The following is a 16,805-nucleotide window of genomic DNA, read 5'->3' on the forward strand; positions in this document are numbered from 1 at the left end:
TTTCTCACCCTCTACAATCCTATATATTAAAGACTGCAATACACACCGCAATACACACTCCAGCCAGTGAGGCTTAAAGGTAAATAGGATTCTAATCTATTTTTAATGATACATGCAATTTAAAAGGATGTACAAACCTAATTTTCTAAAAATAATACTCCTCCGGGTTGAAGGATGCCCCTTTAATCAGTTATTTTATTTGGCACTGCAGTAATTAGAGATGAAAATGGCTGCAGGGGAGAGATCATTAGACAGCGGGCCTGAAGCAAAGGTACATAAGCAACAGCAATAAAGTCCACTTGATACATGTTATACATATATAAAAAAAAACATGATATAAATAAATCAGATTACTGCAGCCATTTATGAATATTAATGTTTTTAAACAGCAAATTAAAAAATAAGAATTTGGCCTAAGTAAAGTATATTTGCGATGAGTAATATTTTCCTAAACTCAAGCGACTTCTTGTTAGTAATCAAATTAGATCCAAACCGTGCTCATTCACGCTATGATCAATGCATGCTCAGTGCAAAAGTACATAGAAAGCAAAAGTTTTCTATGTCCTGTTCATACCATACAGCTGCTTTCCAGTGTGCAGCATGAAGATGCAAAATGTCTGCATTTTAATGCAATGCACCTCACTGCAGTGCATATAATGAAATATCATTTCAGGAGATTTGAATAAAGTTAAAAAAGATAAAACAAGTGCTAACGTTGTAACAACGCACCACATCGCCCCCTTTACACAGCATAAAACATGGTCCCTAGTGTGAACGAGACATTGGCCTTTAGTTTCCTAAAGAACTGTGTTTTATATGTAATTGGAAGTTGTTCATAAATTACTTTTGTTTCAATTTATAGACCTTTGTCCCACCTCGATGGCGATTTTTTGTTTCAGCCCTTTTCTGCCACTTCCTGTCTATATGCACTACCCACAGCATTAGCTGTACATCATGGCTCCAGACCGGCTTCCTAAAGGTTACAATGGAGAACCATGCCTTCACAATGAGTGTTGGCACAGTGGGTTGTAGTCTCATTCAAGGGTAAATCTGAAAGAACGTGGCAGGATCACTACATATTCTATTAACCACTTGACGCACAATCACATACAGTGAGGAAAAACATTTTTGATCCCCTGCTGATTTTGTACGTTTGCCCACTGACAAAGAAATGATCAGTCTATAATTTTAATGGTAGTTTTATTTTAACAGTGAGAGACAGAATAACAACAAAAATATCCAGAAAAACGCATTTCAAAAAAGTTAGAAATTGATTTGGATTTTAACGAGTGAAATAAGTATTTGACCCCTTCGCAAAACATGACTTAGTACTTGGTGGAAAACCCCTGTTGGCAATCACAGAGGTCAGGTGTTTCTTATAGTTGGCCACCAGGTTTCCACGCATCTCAGAAGGGATTTTGTCCCACTCCTCTTTGCAGATCCTCTCCAAATCATTAAGGCTTCAAGGCAGACAATTGGTAGCTCAAACCTTCAGCTCCCTCCACATATTTTCTATGGGATACTGGCTAGGCCATTCCAGGACCTTAATGTGCTTCTTCTTGAGCCACTCCTTTGTTGCCTTGGACGTGTGCTTTGGGTCATTGTCACGTTGGGATACCCATCCAGGACACATTTTCAATGCCCTGGATGAGGGAAGAAGGTTCAGACCCAAGATTTGACAGTACATGGCCCCATCCATCGTCGCTTTGATGCGGTGAAGTTGTCATGTCCCCTTAGCAGAAAACACCACCAAAGCATAATGTTTCCACCTCCATGTTTGACGGTGGGGATGGTGTTCTTGAGGTCATAGGTAGCATTCCTCTTCCTCCAAACATGGCAAGTTGAGTTGATGCCAAAGAGCTTGATTTTGGTCTCATATGACCACAAAACTTTCACCCAGTTCTCCTCTGAATCATTCGGATGTTCATTAGAAAACTTCAGACGGGCCTGTACATGTGCTTTCTTGAGCAGGGGGACCTTGTGTGCGCTGCAGGATTTCAGTTCTTCACAAGGTAATGTGTTACCAATTGTTTTCTTGGTGACTATGGTCCCAGCTGTCTTGAGATCATTAACAAGATTCTCCGTGTAGTTCTGCGCTGATTCCTCACTGTTCTCATGATCATTGAAACTCCACAAGATAAGATCTTGCATGGAGTCCCAGACCGAGGGAGATTGACAGTTATTTTTTGTTTCTTCCATTTGTGAATAATCACACCAACTGTTGTCACCTTCTCACTAAGCTGGTTGGCGATGGTCTTGTAGCCCATTCCAGCCTTGTGTAGGTCTATAATCATGTCCCTGACATCCTTGGACAGCTAATTGGTCTTGGCCATGGTGGAGAGATTGGAATCTGATTGATTGATTGCTTCTGTAAACAGGTGTCTTTTATACAGGTTACAGGAGTGCTCCTAATCTCACCTCCTTACCTGTACAGAAGACACATGAGAGCCAGAAATCTTGCTGATTGATAGGGGACTTATTACTTATTTCACTCATTAAAATACAACACAATTTATAACTTTTTTTAACCATAACTATTTTTGTTGTTATTCTGTCTCTCACTGTTAAAATAAACCTACCATTAAAATTATAGACTGATCATTTCTTTGTCAGTGGGCAAACATACAAAATCAGCAGGAGATCAAATACTTTTTTCCCTTACTGTACATGTACGCCATTGTGTTCAAGTGGTTACGCCGGGGCCATGGCAGTAGCTGTCAACCATAACCCGGCTATAAAAATGTTCAGCCAGTGATTCCCTAACCTGTAAAAGTGATCTGTGCAGCTGATCCGTTCCGATGCGCGTACCTCTTTTTTCACCCCAGGGAGCCGATCCAGCAGTTGCAGCCGCTTACAATAGAGGTGAGCAAGGACTGATCATCTCTATGGTCTAAAATATTCACCACTTCCAGTTAGGGAGAATGTAAACAAGCCCATTTTTGGGGGAAAGCATCAGATTAATGTTTTTTTTTTTTTGATCTGATGCTTTTATGGGTAGAGGAGAGATCTGGAGTCTTAAAGACCCCAGATGACTCAATTTTTTTTTTTTTGTTATTATATATTTTATTCTATTTTAAACAGCTTTCTATACGAGCAAACAAACATGATACAATTGCGTGCATACCACAAAATATAGATTCAACACAATTCGATTTTGTTCTTTGGTAGGCACACAAAATTCAGAAAGTCATATTTCTTATATTATGGTTCTAGTGGTAAGCAGACTCTTGGCCCTCTGCCGTCCTGACTTTACAATAATCTTAAAAACAACAATACACCAAAAAAAAGTTAATTTTTATAATTAAATAATAATAATAATTTATCACGGTCAATGAAAATGTGTTATTTCACACAGGAACCAAATTAATCTATTTGTGATCCCATCGTTAGCTGAAGTGGACCTGTCGTAACGACAGCAGAGGCATATCAGCTCTGGCATTACTCCCAAGCTGTCACTGCAAATTCTGCATGCAGATTAAATGAATTGTGATTTGCTTCATTAACTCAGAGTTGATATACTTCACATTTTAAATCAGTGATTGCTTCACTCTTATTATTTTTCACTACAAAAAAATGAATTTCATGCTGTTATTTTCAGACTATAAAGACGCTTTTTTTTTTTTCATGAAAGCTTGTTGGAATGAACATGGGTACGCTGTCATAATTGGAAAGACTTATTTATACCAACATCAATCATAACAATTTGAAACTGCTTGAACAGGCAATTCTTGAAAATGAGAGAAGTGCAAGGGAGGTGACTGATAAGATTAAAGCGCCATCTAGTGATTTTAGGAGAAACTGCACATGCTCAGACGGTCATGACTCATTAATAAATGACTAGTTTTTCTATGAAAATATTTAATTCAAAGTCAGGTGAAAGTACACATAAAGATTAAGAAAAGAAATGTGAGAAGTACGCAGTAAAGTATATTACAATTAACTGAACTTTGCTGAAAACCCCAAAATATGCAGCAAACAGGATTTTTTCTATGCACTGCAATAATTTAAACATATGTAAATATAGCCAGAGTTCTCATTTCCAGGTGTTCAACACCCACAGATCTACTTCCAAAAAAAAAAAGTTCTCAGCAACCAATCAGGTTGATCCTTTAAGGCTCATGTACATCGACGTAAATAGGCACATGGACATACCACATAGGCACATGGGCATACCACATAAAAGACACATCTGTGTCTTCGGAGCCTGGGACCCCCAGCTGGTACATAATTCTGCCCATATGACTGTATTGACATGATTAAAGGTGTATGCATATAAGCACAATTTCCTAAATGCAAAATTTCTGCATTTGGGAAATTATGCTCATACGTGTATAGTTGCAAACACATGCCAGACTGTAAGTGCAAGCTAGCCCTGGCTTTTCAGCACCTTCATCCCCATCAGCAATAGCTACAGTACCTGACCGCGAGATTGTGTTTCCAGCACGATCCCATCGCGCTGGTTCTCGGCGACAGGGTACTGTGCATGTCGCGCTGGCTCGCTCATCGTGTAAGGAAAACTTTTGTTTTCCTTTCGTGATGAGCGACAGACAGTGCTGACAGCTGTCTGGTATGAATCATGAGGGGGAACGCCGTGCCAAATTTTAGCCACTTCAGCACCGGGCCATAGACATATGACGTCCACAGATGGGATCTCCCATCCTGGGTGGATGTCATATGACGGCCTGGGATTCCCGGTCATCTAGGGGGTGCGCGCCGCGTTGCTTGGGACCCGGTGCGTGTGCCTGGCAGCCGCGATGTCCGCCAGGCACCCGCGATTGCCCGTTAACCGGGCCGGACCGTGGATCTGTGTGTGTAAACACACAGATCCACGTCCTGTCAGTTGTGAGGAGAGCGATCTGTGTTCCCAGTACAGCGGAACACCGATCGATCTCCTCCCCTTGTACGTCCCCTCCCCCTACAGTTAGAAACACTCCCTTAGGAAACATACTTAACCCCTTGTGTCCCCCTAGTGGTTAACCCCTTCACTGCCTGTCACATTTACACAGCAATCAATGCAATTTTATAGCATTGATCGCTGTATAAATGTGAATGGTCCCAAAAATGTGTCAAAAGTGTCCGATGTGTCCGCCATAATGTCGCAGTCACGAAAAAAAATCACGATCGCCGCTATTACTAGTAAAAAAAAAAAATAATTTTTTTTTAAAAATGCCATAAATCTATCCCGTATTTTGTAGACGCTATAACTTTTGCGCAAACCAATCAATATACACTTATTGCGATTTTTTTTACCAAAAATATGTAGAAGAATACATATCGGCCGAAACTGAGGAAAAAATTTGTTTTTTTTTTTTAAATTTGGGATATTTATTATAGAAAAAAGTAAAAAATATTGTGTTTTTTTCAAAATTGTCGCTCTTCTTTTGTTTATAGCGCAAAAAATAAAAACCGCAGAGGTGATCAAATACCACCAAAAGAAAGCTCTATTTGTGGGGAAAAAAGAACATCAATTTTTTTTTTTTGGGTACAATGTCGCACGACCACGCAATTGTCGTTTAAAGTGCGACAGCGCTGAAAACTAAAAATTGGCCTGGGAAGGAAGGGGGTGAAAATGCCCTGTATTGAACCAGTTAAATTTAAAAAACGGCGTGGGTTCCCCCCCAGGAGCATACCAGGCCCTTAGGTCTGGTATGGATTTTAAGGGGAACCCCCTATGCCGAAAAATCGGCGAGGGGGTCCCCCCCAAAATCCATACCAGACCCTTATCTGAGCACGCAGCCCAGACGGTCAGGAAAGGGGGTGGGGACGAGCGAGCGCCCCCCCCCTGAACCGTACCAGGCTGCATGCCCTCAACCCTATGCTCAGGTGCTCCTTCCCCCTTCTCAAGCCAGCATTTGTCAGCTCCAGAACATGATTTATGTATTTTTTATTATTATTACTATTTTTATATTTTTAATTATTTTATATCCAATTGTTAAATTAAGGTTGGTTCACATTTAACAGAACAAATGTCTCCTTTTAACTGTTGCTTAACTATGTATCTTTCAGCTACCTATATACTAACTAGCAAGTTGCATACTTCTGGATCCCACATAGGTTTTTAAATCTGGCCCCTGAAATTTGTCCAGGCCAGGTCTACCCTTTCAATTTTATTATCCAAAACGTAAAAAGCATCTGTGATGGCTTTGTGTGGTTAGCACTTTTGCTTTGCAGCACTGGGCTCATCGGGTTAAATCTTGGCCAGGACACTATCTGCATGGAGTTGGCATGTTCTCCATGTGCTTGTATGGGTTTCCTCTGAAAACTCTGGTTTCCTCCCACACTTCAAAGCCATTCTGGTAGGTTGACTGGCTCCTGTCTAATTTGGCCCATGTATGTGAATGTATGCATGTGATATAGGGATTTTAGACTGTAATTCCTTGAGGGCAGGGACAGATGTGAATATATAGTATGCAATGTGTAAATTGTTGGCACTATATAAATACCTGTAATACATAAATAAATGTGTCTGTGATCTCTAAGCCTACAGCCCTAGACAGCCAACTATGACAGTCCTGAAGACATCTGCGTCAGCTATATCATTTTTGATGCTTTGGTTTTTACTGAGATCACACACAGCTCAGAAAGAGGTGCGGGCGATCTTTATGATGGCGCAGTACTTTTCAGCAGCACAAGGTGGAATCTTTGAATCAAACCATCATCTTAAAGAAAATCAGTCTCATAAAACGTATCATTGCGCCTGTTTTAGACACCCTTGCTGTGCAACAAGGCTGGTAAATCTCCCTAAATTTCTGCAGTTTACAGGTTTCAGGTTATCACAGACAAGTGTGAAGTTCTGCTTTAAAAAAAATATGTGCTTGAAAAATCTCAACTTCACAGCATTTTCCAACCGACTTATTTCTTGATACATTTATTTTCCCCAACATCTGACATTCTTACTGGTATTATTTTACATAAAGTCATACAAATAGCTATTCCCCAGGCAGACAACCATGTAATCCAGCTAAAGTGAACCTTGCAGTAAAATAAAAGGCCCACTTACACTGTCCCAGGCCCCCTCCCACTTCACAAATCACCTACTATAACTGGGTGTAAAATGTACCAGTCAAGAAAAAATTTAGAGTTTATACTGACCCTCGCCCCCCATATTCTGCCCATGGCGCCTAGGCGAGGATGAGATTACACTCCTTCCAGCTAGATCTTGGGGAATACAGAACAGCTGAAATCTAGTGGGAAGATGCTTTTGCAATGTTAAGGAGGAGATTTATTAAAACTGGTGCACGCAGAATCTGGTGCAGCTGTGCATAGTAACCAATCAGCTTCCAGGTTTTATTGTCAAAATTTAATTTGACAGGCTGAAGTTAGAAGCTGATTGGTTACTATGCACAGCGCCACCAGATTCAGTAAATCTCCCTCTAATGCCTGGTACACACAATAACATTATCGTCCGTTTTTTTTTTTTGCATGATAATCACAGATCGAATCTGATGAGTTTACTATGTCACAAAAATTCTCATACGACAGAATAAAAATTCGGAAGTGATGTCATGTGTTGTAATGTATTTGTATTGCATTTTCGAATGACAGCTGTGCTGATTAAACGAAAATCGTGCAATCTGGCATGGTACGGGAAAAAATTTTGTTCATGTCCGATATCACTTTATAGAATAATATTGGATGAACTGCCATGATCGGCTCTCGAAAGCTATGTACTAACGATCCGATTATCGCATGATTGCTTTGAAAGCGATATTTTTTCGTACGATTTTCTGATCATGTGTACTGGGCTTAAGTTTCTCTTTTGAGATTTCACCTGCTCTGCGTTACCCAAGATCTTTTCAGCGTCACTGACGTTGTGACGTCATTCCAGCAGTGCAGAAGATAGGAGGGGTAAAGTAAGTATATGTCACACTCACCTGTTCCATGCTCCAGCGCTGGGTCTTTCCTTCTGTGTGCACATGCTGGCGTCCAGCCAATCACAGAGGGAGCGCTGGGCAAATTGCTTAGTGTTCGAGCAATGTGTCCACACGCTATCAGTCAGACCACCTGTGTTCTCCAGCAACCTATCTAGTGTTGTCCTGTGCCTCTAGTGAACCCCAGCATTCCCTAGTGTCTTCAGAAGTTCTAGCCTTGAATTTCTAGTGTGTCCTAGCCTTATCATTAAGGGGGCAAATCCTTCTGCTCCTTAAGTGGTTCAATAAACGTCCTGTGTGCATAAATGCTTGAAGTACAGTTCAGCTGCAGTTTGTAAATGTTCAACACAGATTGCCACTTTAAACAAGCTGCTAGCAGGCTTCAGCACTACTTGAAGCTTGTTGAAAGCCTGCTAGCAGCTTGTTTAAAGTGACAATCAGCACTCCCAATAAGATCTGTGTATAACATTTCCATACAGGAGCTGAAGGGCACTTAGACAAAGCTGCTGGAAGTTTCAGAAAAGCTTGCTCTTCACACTGCTCTTATACCAGCTGAAGCCTGCATAAAACAGGCCATTAGGGCAGCTTCACACTGCCCCGCTGTGGTTTGGGAAAAGCCCAGCTAACCCATGGTTTTTGTACAAGTTAGCTACACTTTCCCATAGACTTCTATTATGTCCTGTGGTTTTGGTGCCCTTTCAAAAAGCTTACCAAAACGCCTTGCATTCAAAAAAAGCTGTATTTTTGTCAGCTTTTTTTTTTGCATGGGGCGGTCAGCAAAGTGGATCTAGTATTTTCATGCAAGGTGCACATAACTTGTACACGTACACATGCTTATACAAATCCGATGTACCCGCTGAGAAGCAATCAGAGCTTGCTTTCTGCCATAGCAAAACCTTAATACGCAAGTAATAACAAAACAGAGCTGATTTTATGGAATGGTCACTTGATGTCTCTTGTAAAAAACAGCGAATACTTCAAACCCCTGTATGCAGCCTCTGTATTCCTGAGGAAACAGGGTGGGTATTAACTCCTATACAGTATACGGAGTTATTATATTGTTATTATATTGCTCCAGGTTTGTCAGAGAAATCTAAATCAATATCAATTTTACCTCAGGGATGCCCCACTAAAGTGCACGTCCTTGGATTTGGGCCTACCAAACAAAATGGCTGGCTGTGATCACATGATCAACATACTGTAAGGATAAATCTAAAGTGATTTCAGCTTGGTTTTTACAACAGAGCTGTGTACGGCCTGAAATTAATGAAATGCCTCACACGAGGCCATGTTCCCTGAGACCTTCACTCTTAATGATACAAGCCACACAAGCTATTAATCTGAATAAAGTCAATGTGCATGTTGGAATAGAAAGTGAGAAAAGATCCCAGAAATATTGCAGTCAAACCACCGAGGTTCTAATTGCAAGGCAACGTATGGCGGTTCCCCAGAGGGTCAGACCGCAAAATTTTATACACTATTACCAGCCCGGCCACAGACCCTAAAGTGTTCTCTTGTTTTTTACGTGTAATTGTGATGCATGAGCAGCCATAAAAAAAGCTGCAAAGTGGCCTTTCCTAGTAAATTTTCTCCTCTGTGTTTTATAAATACTGGGAGAATCACAAGCTAACTCAATTAGCGTTCAATCAAGGCTTCGCCAAATCTCTTAACAGAAATTCAATCCCCTGGATAGTACAGGGCCTTTACAGCTTCATTATGTGAAGACACAATCAGGGATGTTCTGTGGATGGGGGTTCGCATTTATTTATGTGGATGTATGTTCAAAGGCTAAAGAGGAACTCCGGGTATGGGAGCTACTTTACTTGCTAAAAGATGTATAGATCTGTCCAGCCGGCCTTAAAACTGACACTGCTCTGTCACAAAGCACAGCCTGGTGACTTTTCTCATTTATATTCCAAGTGTAACTAAAGGCAATTTTTTTTACTTTTTTAGTTTTGAATGGAGCGGACAGGGATCAGAACAGCTGGTAATTTTTTTATTGCTTTGTACCCCCCATTAGGGAGATTCACCCTTTATCTTGTTTACCATTATCACTGAGCAATAAAGTAAAATAAAATCCCAAATTTTGGGTGGACATCAGAACAGTGATAGAGTGGAAATCTTCCAATGGGGACACCAGTTCTGGTGACACCCCAGGATTTGCTCACCTTGGAGGGATTTTCTTTCACTTCCTGTTTTAGCTAGGGAACAGGAAGTGAAGGGAATCTCTCCAATGGGACCCACAGGGGTTTTAACCCTTCCCTTACTCTACCCAAAATGAAGAAAAAAATTCCCTTTACAGTTACACTTTAAGGGCTGGTTCACACCACACAAAAACGCACTGCAGATCAGTTCTGGATGTACCTCTTTTTATTCCAAGCTGACCCCCAATTCTGGTATTCTCTCCTAGGTGAGAATGACGTACCACAGTTTCCTGAAGCCTCCTAGGATAGTCACATCACATATCCCAGAAGGCTTTGGGCAATCAAAAGCACACTGTGCATGCGCCATTGTGCATAATCTGGGGGCTGACTCCAAGAACCAGAAAAACATATTTAGCTTCCATTACTGTAAGCAAAGAAGATGGTAGTATGGGACCTGGGGACATGCAGATTGTAGGACAATGCAGGATTTGCTGGATGTGTAAGTATGTGTTTTGAGGATACCCCAGCCAACAAAGTAAGAGAGGATTTAAACCAGTGGTGGCCCGTCCATTAGGGGCACAGCCCCCCTAATCCATGCGCCCGGCCCCTAATCTACATGCAGGGTTCCAGATGCATGGAATCCAATGTTTTTTGTTTTTTTAGAAGCAAGTGATTAGAGCCAGAGGCTCTAATTGGCTTCAAAAAGGGTGGGCTGAGCCCACCCAGTTGTGTTACAATAGTGAATCAATATTTGCTATTGTCTTCCTGACTTTCCTTCTGGCCAATCAGGAAGCGGGTGAGACCAGATTGGCCAAGAGGAGAAGCGATCCTATTGGCTGCCCTGCCGAGGGAAGCAGGAGGGAAGCTGCCGTGATGTCTCGTTTGCTGCCCCCAAAATATACAGCACCAGCCACCATTGATTTAAACAAAATGACACAGGTGGCTACGTTTTTCTTTAAACAGTGCAACTAGATCACCTCCCTTCCCTTGTAAATGGACAATGAAAGTGCAGCAACATGCTGATGAGGTATTCCCTCTTTCTGTCCTGTGCTCCTGTGAGCATGCTCCTTGTTAGCAAATGTGCATGCAGGACACCTTACTTACTGTCTCCCCAGTGCTGCTCTTCCCTCTCCCAATCCTCCCACAGAGTGCTGCTGTATCGGGGATTACAAAAAGCTGCTACCAAATCAAATTCAGGCACATTAGCTGTATTTAGAAATACATCTAACATGAAAAATGAACAAAGCATATCCTTTAGGGTGTACTTGCCTCAATCCGAAGCACAGTGTCATTTTTCTCTGCTGTCTCTTCCCTCTGCTATCTGCATGAGTCACTGATAGCAGTCTATACCGATTCCACAGCATCCCAGGTGAGGGCCCTGTAGATCCTCCAGCACCAAGATGACTGGCAGTCTCAGCTGTGTATAATTCCCTATGATTCTGTATAGAATAGGCCATATCCTGTGCTGTTGGGATGTAAATCATTGATTTTAGATAAAATAACATGTTTGGCCACTAGATGGAGCTAAGTCTTATAGGAAATTCCTATAAGACTTAGCTCCAACTATTGGCCTATTTGCAATATTTTCAGTTTTATATCAATGGTTTACATCCCAACAGCACAGGATATAACCTATTTGCATTCATTTTTTGCCCTATTCACATAGAACAAATATACATGCATTTTAACTAAGCAAATGGCTGTACTATATAAATCAACCCTAAAGTGCAATTCTACTTTTTACAGCCAAATTGGAATAACACCTATTTATATATGTTACATGTTCCCAATCACATGGCATAATTTAAAAAAAATATTGCTGCTTACCTTTTTACTTGCTGAAAAATTCCACCTAGCTTTCCCCCTACTATTTTATGTTAAGGAAGGGGCTGGAAAGTTATGTTTACCACAATGAACCCTGTCTGTACGGTGCTGACAGATCTCATTATCAGTTGTTAACTAGATGCACACACTTTCTGTCAGAGAAAGAGAGATCTCAAAGCTTGGGTGGTACATTGTATATTAATGTAAAAAGAAAAAGTTCCTAATCGGTCCCCTAATTGCAAGCTATCCTGACCAAACAAGCTGTCTTTACAGTCCTATGTAATAACCTGCTCCAAAGAAACAACTAGAAAGAAAAGGAATATTTTTTATTGTTTTTAGGTATGCTGTGTGAATTGTAACACATAAACAAAAGGAGGGTCATTTGGGAGCTATAAATGTATAGGTAATGTCCATAGGTATGTGCAGCCTGTTGCATTACGGTGTGCACCCCAAAGCTCAAACACACATGTCTTTCTCTTCAGCCTCAGCTGCACTGAATGAATAGGAAGAGCTATGTGCTGAGCGGCTTCCTGTTCATTTACCAACCGAAGCATAATAAACAAAGTTTACTATGCTTAAGTTATGAATGGACCCAGTGAGCGAGCGTGTTCACTGTTTTCATTTAAAAAAGGAAGGGGCTGGTAAATTACATATTTACTAGCCCCTTCACCTGCTCTCCATCCTGAAACATCCCCTGCAGCAACCGGGGGGGGGTGGAGGGAAGCCAGCAGCACTGGCGGGGTGGGGGGGCCAACAAGTTGGGGGAGGCATGGGCAGTAGGGGGAATCGGCACTACACATAGTGATTAGGGTGTGCCCAGGCACACCTGCCACACCCCCTGCGCATGCCTATGGTAATGTCCAAGCTTACTTGTGGATCAAGTGCAATGGCAAAAATTATACACGTAACAATTTAGAGATACGCAGAGGCTTGTGAGCAGGAAATTTACATTCAGGATACGTTTTTAGAAAATGTCAGTTCTTGTTACACTGTTATATTAATATGTAACTGTATGGCTAAAGACTTCAGAAAGATATAAAGCTGTAGCAATACATTCAAGTCTCATAAGGCCACCTACAGCCCATTCAATTTAACTATTTTATGGTGGAGCACTCTTTGTTAAGCCATCCATAATAGAAAAGGGCAGCCAATAAACTGATTGCTGTGCTAGAGGTTAATTAATCACATAGAGGTTGATAGATGGGAGTTCCCAGTGACAAGATAGGTCTGCAGATGGAGCTGTTGACCTGCCATATCTGAGAAGTCACCGATCAGGACAAGGACCCATATGACGACTGATATGAAACACAAAGGGAACCCTAGATAATCTGCATGCAAGGAATGCGAGTTATGTGACTAGCACTGAGAATTTATGCGGCACAAAAACACTAAGAAGTTAGTCTGACATCTCGCAAAAGAAATATGCAGCAGAATGTTCATGCTTTGACACATGAATGAGACTGCAGTTCTCACAGTGATAAGTCACTGAGTGTAAACAGTCTTTATCAGAACTGGATTTGCAAATTGGTGTTGTACACTAAAATGGTCCACTATAGATTGCTAGACATAACACACACAAAAAAAAAGCCTTATATCTATATAATACTATCTTAGTTATGAGGAAAGATTACAAGCACTGAACTTGTTCAGAAGAGACGCTTGAGAGGGGATATGATTTCAATGTACAAATACCGTACTGGTGACCCCACAATAGGGATAAAACTTTTCGGCGAAAGGGCATTTAAAAAGACTCGCGGCCATTCAATAAAATGAGAGGAAAAGCGGTTTAACCGGAAACTGTGTAGAGGGTTCTTTACGGTAAGAATGTGGAATTCTCTTCCACAAGCAGTGGTTTCAGCAGTGAGCATAAATAATTAAAAAAAAACTATTAAGATAGGCACCTAAATTACCACAACATACAGGGATATACAATGTAATATTGACATAAATGCGCACATACATAGGTTGGACTTGATGAACTTGTGTCTTTTTTCAACCTTAAGAACTATGTAACTATATGTAACTATCTTAGGGTCTGTTAAAGAGACCCTGTCAAGTGTCTAAAGCTGTAGTTCTCAACCATCAGGCCAAGGCTTGGTATTGGACCACAGCCTACCTCCTGCAAGGCCCAGGTTTCCTGTCTGTTCTGACAGCTAGACTTTAGCAGCTGAAACAGATGGGGGTCACAGCTTTGAAAAAAATAGCTGTATTGCACTCCCTTTGGCTTCTAGAGGGCATGTAGAGATGTAGGGGTCCATTTGACCAGCTCTGGGTGTCCTGTGAGCTTAACAGTCCCAGCAGAGTGATGCACACCAGTCTACAGATTCTCTAATAGTAGCAGCCAGAGCTTTTTGGAGGAAGCCTTGCAGCTTTGCACTCATTCCAGAGGGATTTCCCTATTGATCTCATTGGTCGCCTTTAGGTTTGTTGGTTCCTCCTGACTACATGTCACTACTGGATAGAGTATTGATATGGAGGTTGGTGGGAGGAACCATTTGGTACTGCACAGAGCTCACAAAACTGACACTCCCAGAAGTGTCAGTTTCCTAGTGGACTTTAGAGGAGGATTCAGGGGTCTTCAAACTACGGCCCTCCAGTTGTTCAGAAACTACAATTCCCATCATGCCTAGTCATGTCTGTGAATGTCAGAGTTTTACAATGCCTCATGGGACGCCTAGTTCCACAACAGCTGGAGGCCCGTAGTTTGAGGATCCCTGATTTATATTGATGGAAGCAGCATCCTAGTGTGATCAGCAAGAAAGGTAAATATTCCTGCACTTATTTTTCAGGTAGAACTGTTTACCATTTTTTAAATTTTTATTGAAGTTTCACTTTAAGCGGACTTGTTCCTATGCTCTGCATGGGCAAAAGCAGGTTCACTTTAAGACTTGTAATGCCATCCCAGCAGGTCAATCTTCAGTTTTTCTTCGCAGAATTGCTGAGACTAGCTTTTCTCTTCAAGTTTAAGCCTATAATCTTTCCTTCACTAAAGTTAACAAAAAGCATTTACCTTCATTAATAACCAGCCCAGCACAGAAACACACTCAAATTAAAATGCAAACTTATGAAAAAAGAAAAGCCAGCTTACCGTGATATTTACAAATTGAAGCCTCAGGACAAGCCTGTCTATTTTTCTATTCTTCCTAGAAGAGAGAGAAAACGAGAAATCAATTATTCTATAAGAAAACGGATTAAAGTGGGCTTGAACATGAAATGTCTTGAGACTCAAGTCCAGACATGGCACAGATTCAGTATAGGCTGGGAGGATCAGTTTCTGTACAGACCTGCAGGTGATTTAATATTTAATCTCAGACATGGAATGTGCTATCGTGTTACACCTTATTACAGCTGGCTCATTAATGTAATGTATGCCTTTTACATGTAGCCTCCAACAGAGTACTAACTCAACGCTTGGAATTATCCAATAACATTTCTGCAGAAGAGGCACAAACGAAGTTGACATCAAATTGAAGTGCGAAAGAGGTTAAAAGTACATCTAAGTCAAGACTTAAAACAAAATCTTGAAATACACTATATGGTCAAAGATGTATTGACATCTGACCAAACCTATAAGAGCCAATGAGACATATTCCAAAACCATAGCCATAAATATGGATTTCACTACCCCTTTGTGGCTAAAGCAGTCTCCTCTCTTCAAGGAAGGCTTTCCATAAGATTTTAGTGTAGGTGGGAAGTTGTGTTTGTTCAGCCAAAAGAGCATTTGTGAGGTCAGGTACCCATGTTGGATGAGAAGACCTGGTTCCCAACCAACATTCCATAAAGGTGTTCAGTAGGGTTGAGGTCAGGGCTTTTTGAAGGCCATTTGAGTTCCCTCATCAAATCATATCTTTATGGAGCTGGCTTTCTGCACAGAGGCACATTCATGCTGAAAGGGCCTTCCCAAATCTCTTGCTTGCCATAAAAGTTGAAAGTGCATATACAACAGAGGCATGGTTCCATAAAAACCAAGGATGCCGCTCAAAATGTTATATGAGAATTCTATATTTGACGTTGTCATGCTGATGTCTTGGCTAAAATTCTTCATAATTCACTGACCTGGACAACGTATAGAGAGGAGGAATTCTGATACGCATGTAAAGCTGCTTGTTCTGGGTCTTTGAGTTAAATGTATCAATGCCAGATGCAGCCAGCCAACAAACATTTGCAATGGCAGCCAATGTAGTTCTCACATTACATGATCACTTAAAAACAATAACCTTCTCTCTGGGTGGACCAGGGCTCTTTTAGATAAGCTGCAAGCCAGAAGCCAGGAACACATTAAAGTAGAACTATAGACAAAACGCCTTTTGCTTTTGTTCATTTTGGATAAAGTAAGGGGTGGCTATAACCCCTGTCAGTTTTATTTTTGACATCTGGGTCTCATTGGGGAGATTTCCCTTCTTTTTTTGTCCCATAGCCAAAACACGAAGTGAGAGGAAATCCCTGCAAACTAAGGGAATCCCTTGGGGGCCCCCCAGGTCACCAGAACTAGTGTCCCCATTGGAAGATTTCCCCTCTATTACATATCTGGGGACAACCCAAAATTTAGGATTTTCTTTTACTTAAAGTTTCAATGACAATAGTAAACATGACAAAAAGAGAGAGTGAATCTCCTTAATAGGGACACCTATAACTTAGACAGCAATAAAAATGTAATAGGTGTTCTACTACATCCCCACAACTAAAATTAAAGTTTTGCCTTTAGTTATATTTTAAGCCATTTCAAGTTCAACAAAGTGTCAAGCCATGTTGCCTGATCAATAATAAAGGATCTAATTTATATATACTGTATATTTCAACAAGCAAACTAAGCACATTCATTTATTAAACCTCTATGCAATATTTATCGCCCTCTGTGCTGTGCTTTCATCTTTGTTTTATACCTATAATTACAATAGGAAATAATTATGTGTCTTGCAAGTAATGAAATCAAGACAAAGAAGAGATATGGGGCTTCACTGAATAA

General features: G+C 40.9%; 1 protein-coding gene across 6 annotated transcripts in view; it reads right to left on the minus strand.

Moving 5' to 3' along the window:
- The window catches only part of TSPAN9 (tetraspanin 9), a 556,918-nt gene that overhangs the window by 447,957 nt on the left and 92,156 nt on the right, over positions 1-16,805 (minus strand). For all 6 annotated transcript variants that reach the window (XM_073621234.1, XM_073621231.1, XM_073621235.1 and 3 more), the window contains exon 2: positions 14,928-14,982. The gene's annotated coding sequence lies outside the window, so the exon portion shown is untranslated. The remainder of the gene's footprint in view (positions 1-14,927; positions 14,983-16,805) is intronic.

This window comes from Aquarana catesbeiana, linkage group LG03, assembly GCF_042186555.1.
Source record: "Aquarana catesbeiana isolate 2022-GZ linkage group LG03, ASM4218655v1, whole genome shotgun sequence".
NCBI lineage: Eukaryota > Metazoa > Chordata > Amphibia > Anura > Ranidae > Aquarana > Aquarana catesbeiana.